The 18714-nt window shown below is 36.2% G+C and overlaps 1 pseudogene; it reads right to left on the reverse strand.

Moving 5' to 3' along the window:
- Nucleotides 1-8627: 8627 nt before the first annotated feature.
- Nucleotides 8628-11138, reverse strand: LOC140823028 (pentatricopeptide repeat-containing protein At5g66520-like; annotated as a pseudogene).
- Nucleotides 11139-18714: the final 7576 nt, after the last annotated feature.

The raw sequence follows: 18714 nt of genomic DNA on the forward strand, positions 1-18714 counted from the left end.
GAAATCCAAATAATTAGAGAACGTCTCTGAGATAAAAGAATGAGTGGCCCCTGAATCTAACAAGGCCTTCGTGGCTACTCTCTTTATGAAGATATTTCTTGAGGGACATTATCACAACACATAAACATATACCCCAAAATACTATTCTTAACCTCATGCATAGTTGGAAATCTCTATTCAAGGTCTCCAAAATACTAAAACAACATACTATTATTCCCAAGTAAAATTTCGAAGCATGATGACAAAAATAATACGGATCTGAATTAAATAGGTTTCCAACCAGTAGAGTCGTTTCTGGGTTGGCCTCCTCAGCATGCATGGCGAACACTCTCCCCTGGGTCGACAGCCTACACTGCGAGCAGTCCTTCAGCATGTGATCAATGGCTTCACACTTGAATCATTTTCCCGAACCCCAAAAACATTGTACCATATGAAGACGGTTGCATTTCAGGAACGCTAGATACTCACCAGGCTTCTGAGGAGCCTTCTTTTGCGGTATATGACCTTTGCCTTTCGGCGGTCCTTGAAACAGCCTATTTCCCTGCTGCCCCTGGAAAGGTCACTTAAACTGTTGTTCCTGTGAGTGATGTTGATGGGTGTCTTATAGGGCGTCTTTCCCTGCCTGTCGTTCTCAATATCCCTCTGGTCCTGATCTGCCGCCAAGGCTCTCTACACGGCAATAGAATAAGTGGTAGGGCTACCAACTCTAACATCATGGAGCAAGATCAGCCGTACTCCATCAATGAAATGCCTTAGATTCTCCCAGGCATCATTCGCAATTAGGGGCACAAAGTTACACCCCCTATCAAACTTCCTTACAAACTCTGCTATGTTGTTGTCTCCCTGTCGCAAAGTAATAAACTCCCTGATCAGGCGGAAGTGTACTTCCTCAGTGAAGTACTTGGGACCTCTTTAAAACCAGTCCAAGTCAGGGTCTGCAAATTTACTGACATAGACGCGCTCTCTCACCATAATCTAGCGTCCCATGTCAACATAAAAGTTGCACATCTGACTCTGTCTGCATCCTACAGCTCCATAAAATTGAATATAACCTCGATGGACTTAATCCATCCCTCATCTATCATCGGGTCAGTAGACCTCGAGAACTCCTTTGGATCCATCCTCCTGGATCTCTCATACACCGCCTGAAATGTCTGCTTATTCGTTTTGCATAAGATGTGCTATAAAAAAATTTCATTTTTTCCCTCTTACATATATGTATATATTTTGAAAATACCTTTCACCATTTTAAAAATAAACAATTAACTAACATTTAAAAATCAAATGAAAATATTTTAAATCGTAAAATCATCAACGTTTTACCAAACCTAAAAAGAAATGAATTTGAAAAGTATAGTCCATACTAAACCTCTCAAAAATCTCTCAAAAGCATAAATAAATAGTCGTAAAATTTTCAACGTAAATCATAAAGTTAAATGCGAAAAGTAGAAGCGCTGGTCCTCGGGTTATGTGTACCTCCAATCCAGTCATGTCAACCATCAAGACCTCCCATATCATAATTATTTATATCACCTGCATCAATCACACCTAGTGAGTCTAAAGACTCAACACATCATAATCTTAATAACAAATAATATGTAATACAGATCACATAAAACAGTGAAAAATACTTGTACTTAAAATAAAATTTTTATAATAATGCATAAACTTTAAACATGATCATTTTCATATCAACATATTCATATTCATATTAACATATTTGTATTCGTTGAATTGAGATCGTGATTGTGACTCGTATTCTTAATCGTATTGGGTGATGGATCCATCTAGATAAAACCACAGTACTGGGCGGCGGGGACTCAAACGACACTCTCATCGGTCAACTGGGTCTTGGCCAAAGTATTAACATATTAACGTATTCGTATTTGTATTGGCCAAAGTATTAACATAACCCCCACGCTATTTCCAAAATATCATCGTATTTAGTCACAATCCCTTCACGCCTTCAAAATATTATCATCACTTAATAAAAAATCATGCATATACGTATCGTTTTATTTTTTAAACCAAGCATGCAACATATCTTTTAAAAGTCCAATAATTAAACCATAAAAATCCATGAACATTTAAAAATCATATTTAACATATAAAAATTCATAAACATTTGAAATAATGATATTAGCATATAAAACAGCATTCAGAACACTGTCATGACGTTTACTAATTTTCAGGTGTAAAATGACTGTTTTACCCCTAGACATAAAATTTCTTGGTTTTGCGTTTTTCTTAATTTCATTGACTCTGACATATTCCAAATAATTATTTAATCCTAAATTAAAATTCCCATAATTTTATTTAGCTTAAATACTAGACTTTTTAATTAATTCGTAATTAATCGTTTTGAAGGCGTTTTAATCTCGAAAAATTCCAAACTTTAATATAAAATTCTCAAATTCAAAACTTAGAATTATATTAGCGCTCATGAACCATGACTAGACCCCTGTGAGCCGTGTTTCAATTATTTTGATCATTAAAAACCCTAGCTTGACCTATGTACTTCGCCCCCGAGCCATGGTTCAAATTTCTTGAGCCACCATCGAACCATGTTGGACCAAACCCTGACCAACCCCCTAAGGCACCCTACTGGACCATTGGAACTCATGGACATGACCGATAGACTCGAACCGAAATCCCCCCAACCAAATATGCAAGCTGGCCTAGAACTCCCTTAGTACAAAGACTCTATATTTTGGTGCCTAGGACTCTAACCGACCAAGCCACCCTTAAACAAGCCTGTTTTGCACTCAGCTAGGACCCCCAAGAGTCACCCTAGCCCAGCCTGTGCCCCCTAGCCAAGCCCCTTAACCCCCTGCAACCAGCGCAACCCTACGCTACTTCACTTGCATAGCTCGGGTAGAAGTCCTTGTTGGCTAGGACTCCTCCCAGCCCCTTAACTCGAGTCCTAGCATGGCTAGGACTCTACCCCTGACTCACCCACTGCCCTGTCTAACCCTTGGTCCCAGCCAAAGTCAAGCCGAGCCATCAAGAACAAAGACCGAGCCCCCAAGTATCCTAGTGCAGAAAGTGGTTCCACTCGTGTTCGGTTTGGTGCAGCGGTGTTGTGTGCATGTTTAGGACTCCAAACTCACGTTAAAACAAGCTTGATCAATTGCTAAACCATGGCAGCCCTTAAACAATACAAAAACATGGTTTATGAAGGAAAACACAAGCCAAAAGTTTGAAATATACCCTAAAACCGAAAATAATTCAAGTGATACTTGTTTTCCCATACCTTTCGTGCATAAAAACATCTTATGGTGTGATGTTGTTTTGAAGGAAATAAATATGCGTGCCTTTGCGTTTTAAACGCACGATTATCCGTTGACGACGAAGAACGATGACGAGGAGGGCCTAGGCTTTGACAAACCCTTGAAGCTTCCTATTTTTCTTCTCAAACTTGAGGTGTGTTTGTCGTGTATTGTAGTGGAGAGTTTTTGTGTGTGCAAATCTGAATTTGGGGCGTGAATATGTATGGTGTGGGGGTGAGTTTTACAATTTAAATACATAATTAAACACTAACAAGGCTTAGGCCTATTAAGCATACAAATTAAGCCCATTAATCTATAATTAAAATAATAAAAATAGTTTTGTTAAAATAAGTTTGTGAATTTATTAGCCGGGTCGCCAAAAAGTTCGTATTTTTGTTAAAAAACTAACCCCGATTAAATGTACGTCTCGGCGTATAAAATCACCTAAAAACCTCCTTATTTTCAAAAAAAATAAGAAAATCATATCCTATATTTTAAATAATTAAAACAAATTATTTAATAAAAATATTTTACGTTTTTCAGCCATCGGTCTCCGTTCCTCGATCACAACTCGAAATAATCCTTAAAATACAGTTTTATGCATAATGACAATAAAATCTTACTTAACATACAATCATGCACATCACATAATCAATTAAGCATTTAATTTTAATTAATTACTCATTTTTAATATTTCTCAGATTTGCATGCAGTTGAATTACATCGTTTTAATTTTGCAACTTACACCGCCTTTGGCCTGGGCCTCGTTCTCGTATCTATTGTAGCATTGTTCCCCGCAAACTGCGCGAAGAACTGTGTCATCCTTGCAAGCATCTGTTCCTGCATATCTGGCGGTGAACGAGGAGGAGCGGCTATCTCCCCATCCCGAGCCTCTCTATCCTCTTTACCTGCTCCACGTGCGATCATACGTCTAGGAGGCATACTGTTCAAAATTTTACCCAACACGTAAGCCAAAATCGAAGAACATAATACCCATATCATAAGATGAACGTAAATCGAACTTAAACATGTACATGATTGAAATCGTGACCTTAATGCTTACTACATGAAAGAATTTAAAAACTTTAAAACATACATACTTGAGGCTTGACTTCGTGAGCTTCTCACAACCGGAGGCATAATCCTTTACAAGAACATCTCTCTGATACCAACTGTGACAGACCGTACTTTAAACTACTTAAAATTTACGGAAAATAAAATTTTTAAATGAGTAATAATCTATCAAAATGCAATATAAATAAATTGCTGGACTAATTGTTTGAAATTTAAAACGAGTACAAAATATTTTCGTGTCATCAAAGTCACCATCAAACGAGCTTGCAAAAGTACTTGTTTAAACAATATGAAGTAATTTCATAAAAATCAGAGTGAATGAATTAACATGCATAAAATTCTTTAAAACCTATGCGGTCCTCGGGTTAGGCCTCCGCACAGTCCGTGCCAACTCACCTGGTCTCCACCTCTCGTCTCCTTGTACTCGTCCTCACCTGTATCGATCAAGTCTAATAAGTTTAAGTACTCAACATGTATAAGCTGAGAATAGCAAGTGATACATAATAAAACCACATTCATTTTAAAGTAGCACATACATAATTAAACTTTGAGCATACTTACATAAACATAGATGTGCCATCATTTCATAAACGTGCTTGCATCATACATAAGTAAACATGCATACTCGTCATAATTTTGCGTAGAGATATGTTTCAATGCAAGTGACCCATAACATAATGCAATCAGACTAAATCACAGTAATTGACTGGCATGGATCATCACAGTCCTTTCGACCGAACATCCACTCCCACATACATAAGATCTCAGTCATGCTTTACCAGGGTGGATTTGTTCCTGGTCATGCTTTACCGCTTCCCAATACTGATCAAAACCCGGCCATACTTTACCGGGGTGAAGAGATCCCTCGGACATGTTCTTCGGCTTTCAAAACCGTAACATAATTGGTCACAAGACAATTCGCATACCTCAAAAACATAAAACATTGTCTTTTTCCACGTCGAACATAGTTCCATAGCGTTGAGAGCTTCATTGGATCTCTCTTGGTCTACTGTTGTACAATACTAACACAATATTCATGCAACTTAAATTCCATAACTTAACCATACCAATCGTACTCACTACCGAAGTAATTAAATAACTTATGACTTTCTAGACCACTTGGAGTTGACCATGTTTAATCATCATACTAAATCATGACATCGAACTCCAAATCAATCCTGATACGAATTATGTACATTTCCCAAGAAATGGAAGACACGGACCAATACTACCTAACTAATAGCTCAAAAATCCCTGGACTAGCGCCTAGGCACCGTGCAATGTGGCGCTGCGGCACTGGTAAGCGCATAGGCGATGTCTACCAACGCCGCGGTGCTACAAGGGCCGAAGAATTAGCGCTACGGCGCCACAAGGGCAGTAGCGGAAGCGCCCGACCTGCGAAACATTATCCCCAAAAACGATCCTTGATCCAAATTCTAAGCCACGTCCAACCAACTCGAACCAACCATGGACTAACCTAGAAACCCATCCTAAGACGCTATGGCATTGACTCAAACCCATACAAATTCCCCAAACGTCTCCAAACAATGACACACAATCACAACGCGTTCCATCTCATAAACCTGAAAATCGGCATAGTGCGCTTCCCTACACTTCCATTGTAACCAAACCCTTACCGACTCAAAACAAAACACCAATTAGAATCTGATCACAACACATGACATACCTAAACGCATCAGTGACCACCCGGATGTTCCCGACAGTAGCCTGCAACCAATAAACCTTAAGAACACGTTTTGATAGTAACAAAGTTTGAGCAGTCACACGAGAATTATCATAATTCCTCGTTTCTTGTCCGAAAATTACGAATTTACTGTCAAATCAAAGATAACAAAAATTACAATGTTTTATATGTTGAAAGTTTATTCCAGAAAACAGACCGAAAATTCGCATTATTCGAAATGATAGTAGATTCGGTTTTTGAGATCTAAAGTTGTTCCAAATTCGTTCCAAGCATCATTGCTCAATCTTTGCATAACATACACAGATTTTTACACACCATATGCATCAAAATATATACTATGACAACCTCGATGCTTAGAAATGAAATATTATACATGCCTTGATGATTTATACTCACGATACGATGAATATCGAAGTGAGGATATGCGAGAATTGATCCAAGACAACTTGTGTCATGCTTCTTGCTACAAATCAAACGTGAGGCTGCTGAGAAATGGTAGGGGAAAGGGGTTGGCTGCTGGAGGACTAAAAAACCCTAGTTTCCTCTCAAAAAAATAAAACACAAGGTCTAGTGTGTGTGCAAGCCAATGTGTGTGTGTAACATGTGAGTGTGTTTGTTGATTAGAGAGTTAATTAGGGGGGTTAATTCGGGGATAAAAAGATGCTTAGTTAAATAATTAGTGAAAACATAATACTAATCTAATTATTGTACCACACTCAAAGATTTATGAAAACAATTAAGTATCAGATTTTCAAGATTAAACTCTCAAATTCAAATTAGTATTTTTGAAAAACTACAATCTTAAAATCACCTAATAAATTAAATTAGGCTTTAAAATGCTTAAAATTTCATAAATCATTTAAAATATTTTCTCGACTTGGAATAAAATACCATAATATTCATATATCGCCTAAATCGTCATCAGTCTCTTTTCCCGATCCCGCATCGAATATTCTCTTGAAACATAAAACTCAAGAAAACGTTTTAACATGCATCGAATAAACATGTAATAATTTAAAATAATGCAAATCATAAATCATGCATCACTATTTATCATTTTAAAAATTTAAATAAATAATTTAACAATATAATAAATGAATGGGTTTACGTGTATTTATTTTGGGCTCTACATCTCTGGTCTTCGTTCCTCGTTCGAGCGCGAAATACTACTAAAAGCCTTAATACACGAAATCTTAATAAACCAAGAGGTAACCCACATATCCATGAAATAAACATGCATTTGATGTATAAAAATAATTAAACATATTTTAGTAAAAACCCTAGATTGCATGTAGTCAGGTTACATAGTTCGAATTTCCTAGACATTATAGGGGCAGAAGTTCAACAGGCTAATTAAATAAAGTTTTAAATGGACTTTGATATATTAATTAATTAAACTAGTTGGACTAGTCAAATTAATTAACTAAGTTCATTAATGTTTAATTAAAGAACCCTAAAATTATAATTAATGAAACTAAGTCAAGGGCTCATGATATAAAAATGGAGACACAAACCCTAACCCCCATTTTATTGATTTCTAAAAATTCTCTCCTAAGCCTCTCCAAATTTTCGGCCACTTCAAAATAATTTTAGGGTTTGAGCCGTCAACCCATTTTGATCTCAGCATTAAACTCATCTAAATTTTCTAGTGCAATTTAGAAGAAGGACAAACGTTCTAGTCGTTGACTTGATTGGATAATTGAAGAAGAAAAGCTTCAAGAAGATCGTTCGTAGGGAATACTAAAAGAGCTATATCTGTCAATCCCGCAATAGTTGGTGCCAAGTGATTTATTCACTAAAAGTATATTCATAAACGTCATATGAATGTTTATTTTGTTCAAACCACACGAGTGTTGAAAGACGTTATTTGACTTGTAAATTTAAAAAAATTTAAAACCGCCTTTTAAACAAGAGAAAACCGATTTCCAACCATCAAAACTTGTTTATTTCCATTATGTTTTCAAAGAATAAACTCGACACTCGTCTGAAATAGAATGCACTTTTGGGAATGTATTTACCAATCCAGTAGCCAACTCTTTTCAAAATCATTATGTATTTGCAGTACCACGACTTGATTTGATTCATTTGCAGTATATTTTTTTTAATGATGTTTTGTTTCCAACAATTTGGCTGCATATGGATGCCAGTGACGAAGACTGGAATTGGTTGAGATGTCGGGATTATGGGAACAACAAGATTGAAGATATCACATATCTCAATGAATTATGATTCTAGTTTTAGTGCCATAGAAAATAGTAAAAGGAAGAGATGTTTGCCAACTATATTATTGTTTATAATGCAACATACTGGCCCCAAATCTGAAATGGGCCGCTAGGGAGAGTATCATTAGGTTGAAACAAGACGTTAAAGCTCGTACCGATACTGAAGAATAAATGGTTTGTTTATAGACCATTTTCATATACAGGACCTTGGACCTGCTCGATGATGGTACAATTAATCTACTTTTGAAAAGTGCAACTTATCAAAGATACTATCTAGTTTATATTCGAGTGCACTTTTTGGATAGAAACTTTGTAATTTAGTAGGTTCTACGGATAAATAGGCCATCCAATAATTGACTTGTGAGATTGTCTTACAAATTTTTTTGTGCGTATAATTTGCTATGATATTATCATGTCCTGTTTCAGATACATTGACAAAAGCTTAAAACGAGCCTAATGCAGTGGAATCTTAATAGAACACGATGAAAAGCTAGATCTAGCAAGTTCAATATTGTTTCCCCAATACCCCGAATCAGGGTGTAACTACCAATAATCTCCGCATGAACAAGAGCCATCTTTAAAACAATGAAATCTATTCCTATCGCGCACAACTACTTCCCTACGTAACATCCCAGATATCAGCTTCATAGCAGTATGACAATCTTCACATACGCGAAGATTCTTAAAAATTCTTACTGTTTCTCCAGGTTTCATATTAATAAGCCCAAAAACAAGGGCCAGTTTCTCACTATGACTAAACAAAAACTTCTCCTTTTCCTTTTCCTCCATGTCAAGAAGAACCACCGAGGTATTTGGCACGTAACCATTCAACCTCATACTGACAAGTAACTTGTCCCACACTGCAAAAATCTCCTGAGACTGAGGATGAGACTCGTCCCCAGCCACAAACTCATGAACCACCCCATTAACATTGACCCAACTACAGCCTAGAGTCTTCCTCAACCCCCTACTCGTCATCAATTTTCGCACCCTTGCAACGTCTTCCCACTTCTTTGCTTCTGCAAATATGTTAGCCAGAACCACATAATAACCATCGTTGTATGGATCCAATTCAAGCAAGTGTTCTATGGCTATTTCAGCCATTTCAATGTTCTTGTGAACTTTACACCCACCAAGAACAGCGCCCCACACAGCCGAATTTGGCCGTATAGGCATCTTTTTTATAAACTCACGAGCCTCTTGCAGCAGCCCGGCTCGGCTTAATAGGTCAACCATGCAACCATAGTGTTCGATAGAGGGGATGATTCCATAATCTCGAGTCATGCTGCAAAAATATGCACGTCCCTCATTTATCAATCCTATATGACTACAAGCGTGTAAGAGCCCAACAAAGGTGACCCCGTTAGGCCTCACACCTGTTTGAACCATTTTGGAGAAAAATTCTAACGCTTGCTCAGCTTGTCCATGAATCGCTAGGCCCCTGGATCATGGCTGACCAAGAGATGACAGTTGGCTCTTTTATACTTCCAAAAACTTCATGTGCATCTTTTAAACATCCACATTTCATATACATATCGATCAAAGTGTTACAGATATGGATATTTCTCTGAAACCCGCTCTTATTTGAATACTCATGAATCCTAGTCCCAAGATAGAGTGCTCCCAGGTCAGCACAGGCCGCTAAAACAGCCACCACAGTCACCTCATTCGCCTTCACGCCTTCTTCTTCCATCTTTGTGAACATATTGATTGCTTCCTTAGGTTTCCCACACTGAACGAACCCCGATATCATAGCAGTCCAAGACCTCACATTTTTCACAGGCATTTGCTTAAAAAGCTCGTATGCAGAATCCACATCACCCCTCTTCACCAGTTGTGTGACCATAGTATTCCAAGATACAACATCTCGCTGCAGCATCTTATGAAACAATAGCACGGCATGGCTAACATCCCCACAAGATGCATATAAATGAACAATTTTGTTTTGCAAGACTATGTTAGACTGAAGCCCAAGTTTTTCGATAAATGCATGGATCGTTCTGCCATGGAAATTATCTAGTAATTGCACACATGCCTTGAGAACATAAGAGCAAGTGAAACTATCAGGGCACACATTGTTCCTTCGCAACTGGTAAAACAGTAAGATAGTATCAAATGGAGCATCGCTCTTAGCAAAATCTCTTAAGCAACAGTTCCAGAAGAAAGTTTCCGTCTCTCCAACTTGCTCAAAGATTTGTTGAGCATATGGAAAACTAGGGGTAAGAGCGCAAACCGAGGCTACACGAGAAAGTGGGAAGACCGAGAGAGGAGTGCCGGTAGTGATGGCAAGGGAATGCAATTGCTTGAGCTCAAAAGGGGACTTGAATTTATGAACTAGTTCCGTTGTGAGAGTCTCTATTATGGACTTGGACGAACTTCTCAAGCCACACCTATCTTCAATATCTAAAGGCGGGGGCATACGAAGAGATGACACAATGGGAAGTGGGAAAACCATGCCCCCTTCAAAAATATTAGCTTCGGCCCTCAGACTGAACCCTTGATGAAATAAAACGAATTACAGAATAAAATTTTGGGTAACTACGAAGAAATTGAACTCCCTTACTTAGTCAGACACGCATCGCACTCAAGAATCAAAGAGAATGAAAAATTACAACAAAAAGATACTAACCGTGGATAAACAAAAATGCTGGAGGAGAATGGTAACAAATGAATATGAGAAAAGAAGGATAACTGATAACTAAGGAGGGTAAGAAAGTGTTCCCTGAAAGAAAACACGGATGCGGCTGTTCAAGAAAGCAGAGCTTATCACCTTCGCCATGGTTCATTTGAGAGCAGATATGGAGCACATGATAAAGCAAGGGAACGGCTGTACCTGGTCCTGTTTTTCCACACACTCGGTTCCAAGACTTCACCCAGATATCTATATCTTGAATAATTTTATACAAACCATTTCTACTATCTAATTTTCTTTTATAAGTTTCCGTTCAAACTTCTAAGTGGATAATTCTTATTTTTAATTATTATGAACATTATTGGTAATTATTTTTTGCCTTGAAAATGTAAGGTATGAGATAAATTAAGGCTTAGTTTGATTTGTGTGATGTGATAACTGAGTAAATAAAATATTTAAATGATTATTTATACAAATATAAAGATAGTTGATATAATGTGATTAAATATACGGTGTTTGGTATGAATGATTAGAAAATTGGAATAAATAATTGATTATTTGGTATGATTAATTATAAAAGTAAAAATTTAAAATTATACTTTAATTTCTCAAAATACCTTCAATTGAACCTTTTTTTCATACCTACGAACAAAAAATCACCCAACCCTTCATGTGTCTCCCAGGCCAGAAGAAAATTTCATTATCTCTTCAAAAATCTTCGCATAAAAAAATTGAGTTGCTGCAAAACATCTACTCATTCGGAGACAATAGCCCACTTTACCAACTTCATCTGATTTCACCGTCGACTTTTGAGCATTTATTATAAAATGAAGTTATTGCCAACAAATGTTTTGAAAAAAATATGGACAAAATAATTATTGAATCAATATAGAGATCTCCATCATCAAAAAATTAATTGTTGGTCGATGTTCATTACAACAAACTTCAAAACAAAGAATGGTTAAAATTCTTGAAGAAATTAAGCATTGTCATGAAGATCGACACACTTACCTTGGTCAATGCTTGCTACACATTCTAAAATTTATTTTTCTTTAATTCATCGTACAGTAGTGGGAGGAAGAGGGTAAAATACCGCGTTTTTTCCCTACAGAAAAATATTGTTGCTTCTCACTCTTGTGGGATTTATTGGGAAAAGGGTACTTGTGTAAAGATATTTTCTCATCTTTGATATTTTTTAGTACTGGATACTCGTCACATGGGTGGGTAGGGGTCTCTTCTTCTCCCAACTTATCTATTTATCACAGGCCCAAATATTAAATTGGGTCGGTTAATCAATGAGAAGAATAAATGACAAATAATAATTATGAGACAATCAACTCTTTATCTGGCAAACGGAACACAGCCTAAGAGGAGTAAAAAGCTTTTTTGATCATGATAATATAATATTAAGATAGAAAAATTGCTTAGGCATTCACGAAATCGTGCCAAGATAATCTGAATTCTACAATCAAGTGACATGAGCCCCGAATCATTTGTTAGTTCTATCTCCCTCGGTAAACCACAAAAAATCGACATTCAATCGAAGAAAATTAATGAAAATTACAAAGAAAATTCATGAACGAAAACAAATTTAATTTTGATGTTATGAATTAAAAACAATATATTTACAAAATAAATTGGAAAAGATGCGATATAAGATGAACTAAAATTTCTAGAATTTGCAGAGACCATTTGCTGTAATTTTGTGTGTTATTTTTGATGAAATTGTCGAGATTCTCACTCAGATATTCCATCTATTTATGTTCACTCCTCCAAGTAGTTTAACCTATCTTCCATGATTACTTGTCCTGGATCATGAATTATCTTCCTCAACATGTACGGAGTAGACTCTCAAACCGTCCAAATATTCTAACTCAATGGGCTTTTTATGAGCTTTTAGGATTTGTAGCTTAGCAAGATTTGGGCTTAAAAAATGCCCACACGTAACCAATCCACCATTAGGTCAACTTGGCTATTTATATAAGTAAAACCCTATTGTCACAATCTATTTACAAGTCTGGACCAAAAATTCATAAAACGAAGGATTTGAAAGGGAAGAAAAGAAACAAAGATGTAATCCTCCCACTTCAATTTTCTGCTGGATAGAGCAATTGAAACGTGATGCTTGAAATGTTGTACGGTTTAAAAGATTTTAGTTGCACTGTTATTATCAGCTATAACTTTTGGTAAAGTGACAAGCGCTAGGTCCTACAGTTGGAATTAGAGCCAAGGTCATGGGTTAGTTTCACATTGATTGCAAGAAGTGCAATTATTTGGAGAGAGATTGTTGAGTGCAATAATTGTCTCTGCTGGGTAGAGAAATCAAAACATTGTGATTGAGCTACTGCACGATTTAAAAGATTTGAGTTATACCGTTATCACCAGCTATAAGTTTTGATAAAATAGCAAATACTAGGTCCTACCATCTTATTCCTCCAACTTCTCCAACCAACAAATTATACACAACACATGCTTTCCCCTCAAGTTTCCATCTTCTCTATATTATTTGCTTCTTTTCCCCAAATACAACTCATTCATGCACATAGTCATCACATTGCTTCTCAATCATTTCTCACTGACGTTCCTCTGGCCCATTTGCCGCTACCTTTGATTTTTGGTTTCTCCGATTCCAGACCGCTCTTCGGTTGTTCTTGCAACCAATAGTGCCGCCAAGACTCGTGTTCTTTGGGTTTTTCTTTTTGAATATTCCAGAAGTGTTCCGGACACTCTTCACCTGTCGTGATATAATCATACAGTTGTAGCTGATTTTCCGGTCCTCATCTCGTGTATCGCCACAGGTTATATGACATTTTTCCAATTCTTTATAGCACAAATGTTTTAAAGTTTTTGTGGCATTTTTTCTCTTCACTCAAGGTGTTTGAAATTTGGTGTGAATGAGGTTTGCGTGTCCAGCTTTATAATATACCTCAGAGTTTGTTGATCCAATAACTTTGTGAAACATCCACTATTTTTTAACTTTAAATTCCTACTAATTTATTTATTTTGTAAAATTCGAAACTTTTAATTTAAAATACTCAACATTTCCAAAATCTAAAAAATTAATTTAACATTTAAAATCTCAAATACATAAAAATTCGTAAATCTTCAATTAACAAAAATCCTACATCAACTATTAACACGATCCAAACTAAACTTCGAAATAAAGCATAAAAATAAATCATTCTCAAAATTTTTATCTCAAAACTTTAACTATCAAGCCAAGCAGAAAATAAATGTCTCTCAAAAGTGTACTGCAGGACTCGATCCGCTCAAGTGTCAGCGACTCCCTCAATATCATCATCACCTACAACCATCAAAACATAATGAGTGTAATGACTTAACATGTTCTAACCCTATGTAACAAATAATACATATACATGAACATGCACATGCACTAAAATCATACTTTTATTTAAAATAAGCTTGTAATCATAAATCATTTAATCGTAAAGCTTTCCATCATCATATATCATTTTGGGTGAAGTTTGATCCTTGAAAGTGATTAGCTGTAATCGTATCATGTGGTCGAATGATCAGTCTTAACTCATCAATGTGCATGAGGACGGGCACTAGGAACCGCCGTAAAATGGAAATACGATCGTTGGGCTTCCTTCTCCCTCACGATTTTCTCAATCATCATATATCATATTTGTCGCAGTAAATTCACATCCTTCAAAATATTTTTCTTTTCTTTTTATTCATAAAATATTGTGTCATTTCCAAATTCGTAAAATAACATTTTAACTGTAAAAATAATACAGCTTTATAATACATCATAAAATTCCATATTTTCATCATAAACCTTTTAAAATATCATTTAGCATGTATTATGATTTTTCGGGACACTTCCAAGCCTTTCGTACTACCCGGGAGAAAAAATGACAAATTTGCCCTTGGGCTCTAAAGTTCTCGATTTTGACGCTTTCTTACTTTTATCGACTCGAGCCTATCCAAACCATCTTATAAGATTAAAATTAATTTCCTACGATTTTCTTAGACATAAACCCGAGCATTTCGATTTATTTCCGTAATTACTAAACCGTGAAGCGTTTAAATCCCGAATTAATTCAAAACTTAATATTTTCTTTACAAACTTTAAACATAAACATTTCATACCTAAAATACCCTCACGAACCATGAATTGACCCCCATGAACCATGGTTCGAACCAATTTACTTCCAAGCCCAAAACCGAACCTTAATTCTCCCAAGTCAAGCCACGACTCCCAAACACCAAGCCACCCTCGAGCCACCTAGGATAAGACCTAACCCTGACCCTTATGGACCCTACCTGAACCCTCGTAGACCAGCGCACCAGCCCCCAGCCCACGCGAACTATCCTCCATAAGACTCTTAAGTCGCGACCCTCAATAGCCAAGCCACCATGGACCATGCTGCACCAAACCGTGTCCTAATCCCCAAGCCATCCTCCCTAGACCCTACTGGACCAGCCTAGCCACCTAGAATAGCCGCACACCTCTCCCTTCCTGAACCAGCCGCACACGTGAATGGGGAAGAGTCCTAGGGTTTGTGGACTCTTCCATCTCTTGCTGCTGCCATGTCCATCCTTCCATGGACCCTCCTAGCCTTTAAACCAAGCCACGCACAGGCCTTGACCAGTCCCTGGCGCGGTTCCTCCCTAGCCGAGCCCTTGAAGCTTAAAACACTCCATGAAACCCTAGGTTCATCCAAACACTTGTTATTGGCAACATGTCCCTTAGAATTAAAAGCATTCTCGAACAAATTGTCAAACCATCAAAACATCAAAATTAATCATCAAAATGTTAAACGAATTGTATTCAAATATTTTTCGTGTTAAAATACATGAATTATTCACAATATGATTTGAATGGTGCATAAATAAAGATTAGGAGCTGCCTTTGCATTTAAAATGCTCGAATATACGATCGTTGGCATGGGTTGCAAAGAGAGACGAACGGACGACGAAAAACCTTGAATTTTTTTCTCTCAAAATTTTCGAAATTTTTATGTGTGTGGTGTGTGAAGTTTAGGCTGAATGGAGTCCAAATAAGCCTAGGTTTATATTTAAATTTTCGAAAATTGCATGTATAATGAGTTAGGGTTTTGGGCTTTTTGTTTAGGAATAATTGGGCCTTTCAATCATAGGTAAATTATGCCTAATAATAATTATTTAATTGTAAAATAAAAGTTTACAAAATTCGTTTTCAAAATAATAATTTTTGGGCCTTTAAAAGTCCTTCATTTGACCAAAATCAGATTCCTAGATAAAATCGAGCTCGTCTCGTAAAATAATTTGGGCTGAAACATTTTTAGAAATTTTAATCATATTTAATCATATTATTAAGACTCAAAAATATTTATCGAAAATATTTTATCTTGGTCGTCCCCGGTCTCCTTTCTCTAACTTATTATTGAATATTCGGATAAAATCTTTAGTTTTCATGAAATCATGCAATTAGACCTTTAATCATATACTATGCATCAATCAAGCATTTAAAATCAATTAAATAAAGCAATTAAACAATTTAAAACATTTGCACGCATGCGGTTTACGTGGGTTGACCTTTGGATGTTACACTTTGAAACCTTGAACTCAAGAGCATTAATTTTTGGTTGACTTCATTTTTCCTCGGTTTGAATATTTTTGGTACCTATCTGAATCTAAAAGCGTGTGCACAAAAAATGTGATGTATTTATGTTAGAATATTTCTATTACCCTTAAGTTTTGGTGATTGACCAAATAAACAACATCAAGTTGTTTTACGATCCAGCCCACTATTTTGTTTGCATAACAGGTTCTTTAGTCCGCTGGATCAAATCGGTCATTTTCAAGATGTTAAGTAGTTGAAGCCATTATGTCAAGAAGTCAAACTACTCTATTTATTGAACTCTAGCTGCAAGGGATAATCTGATAAATTGACTGGTTTGAAAATTTAATGAAGTTCAAAGGTTCAAACCGTCACATTCCAACCACACTACAAAGAGACAATTCTAAGAATTACAATGATGATATTTCAAGTCAAACCGCTTAGACGAAAGCTGAAACCAAAAAGAGTTCAAAGCCTCCTACCAACTCCCGAAGTGATAGAAAGTTACCGATTTAGTCTAATGTTTCTCAACATGGACGTAAAGTCGCAAAAGATAGAAGAACATCAAAGAGAATTTATTGATACTTAAAATGATAGAAAAGGACTTGTCCATATTCATGAAAAACAGTACAAATGATGGTTGAAAAGCAATTCCGACCGTATTGTTCATAGCCACTAAATTGAAAATCCTATTATTTGTATATTTTCATATCAATTGAGCACACTTAACCGTCTACATTTTAGACTTCTCAACCAAAGCACAAACTTATCAATTTACATCAGATTTTCAAGGATCAATCTGTGATACCTCAACCAAGTCAAGCCGTTTGTTGTTTGTTGTATCCTGTGGTGAATCAAGGGTTACTAAACATTCAAGACTTGTAAAGTGATAACTAAGATTTTCAATTTAGGCAGTGTGATAAGTCTTAAATGTAGAGAGATGTTACAAGACGTTATAAAGACAAAGCATTTTAATGGAAACCTTCCTAACTGGAAGAAGAGATGACATAAGAGTTTTATCTCCGAACATCCATAAAACTCGTGTCATTTATTAACATACTTTAAATTTACATATTCAATATTTTATAATATTCTTGTTAAAATTCCAACCGTTTCTTTATCACTGGACAAGCCGGACCATTCTCGCACGTACTCTATTTTAAAGTGTTCCATTAAAGCTAGTCGTTCAAGAATAGTTTTTAAAAATTGTTAAGAACGATTTAAAGTTTAAAGAGTTTTTAAAAAGTGTTTATTCACCTTCCTTTAAACATATTTTCGATCTGTATGAGTAAGTGCTTGTCACTTTACCAAAAGCTATAATTGATGGTACTTATACATCTCAAATATTTTAACCATACTGCAACCCAAGTGCCAAGTTTCGATTGCTCTGGCGAGTAGAGAAAATTATTGTATTCAACAATCTCTCTCTCAATGTTTTCTCTCCTTGGAAACAATGTGAATCAAATACATGACATTGACTCTGATACCAATTGTATGACCGAGCTCTTGCAACTTTACCGAAAGCTATAACTGATGGTAATGGTGCAACTCAAATCTGTTAATCGTACAACAGCACAAGCATAATGTTTCGATTTCTCTACCCAACATCGAAAAGTTTGCACCCAACCTGATCCCAACAAATTATTTTTAAGAAAAATTCATTCATGAATATTCGTTAACGAAACGTCTACAATTTTTTAAAAAACTAAATCTCGAAATAGATATTTTCAAGCATGCATGCAGTAATTGCTGTAAGATACACATTTTAAAATAATAAGATTATAATACTAGTAAAAATATTGCAGTTAAAAATATTCCAAAAATCATGTCGACCCAACGACATAAAAACGACAGAGTATGAAAGTATCCATTATCTCTCTTAACTCATAAACATGATGTGCGACAAATAAGGTCCTCAAGTTAGCGTGCGCACACCCATCCCTGCCTACTCAGTCTTCGGCGGCTCGAGTCTCATCATCGATATGCTCACCTGCATCATTCACACATAGTGAGTCTAAAGACTCAACAAACCATAAACATTATAACAAGTCCATATACATAACAGGCAGCAAGAAAAGTATTGTAATCAACATACATTTCACGATATTAAAAACGTGAACTTAAACATATTGTAACAAAGCTTAGAGTGTCAAAGTATGTATCAAAATATCATCATATACGTGTTCATTTTCTTTAATTGAACTTAGTTCATTAGTTGTGACTTTCGTATCAGCTCTATCGTA

This window comes from Primulina eburnea, chromosome 2 (assembly GCF_022965805.1).
Source record: "Primulina eburnea isolate SZY01 chromosome 2, ASM2296580v1, whole genome shotgun sequence".
NCBI classification, from domain to species: Eukaryota; Viridiplantae; Streptophyta; class Magnoliopsida; order Lamiales; family Gesneriaceae; genus Primulina; species Primulina eburnea.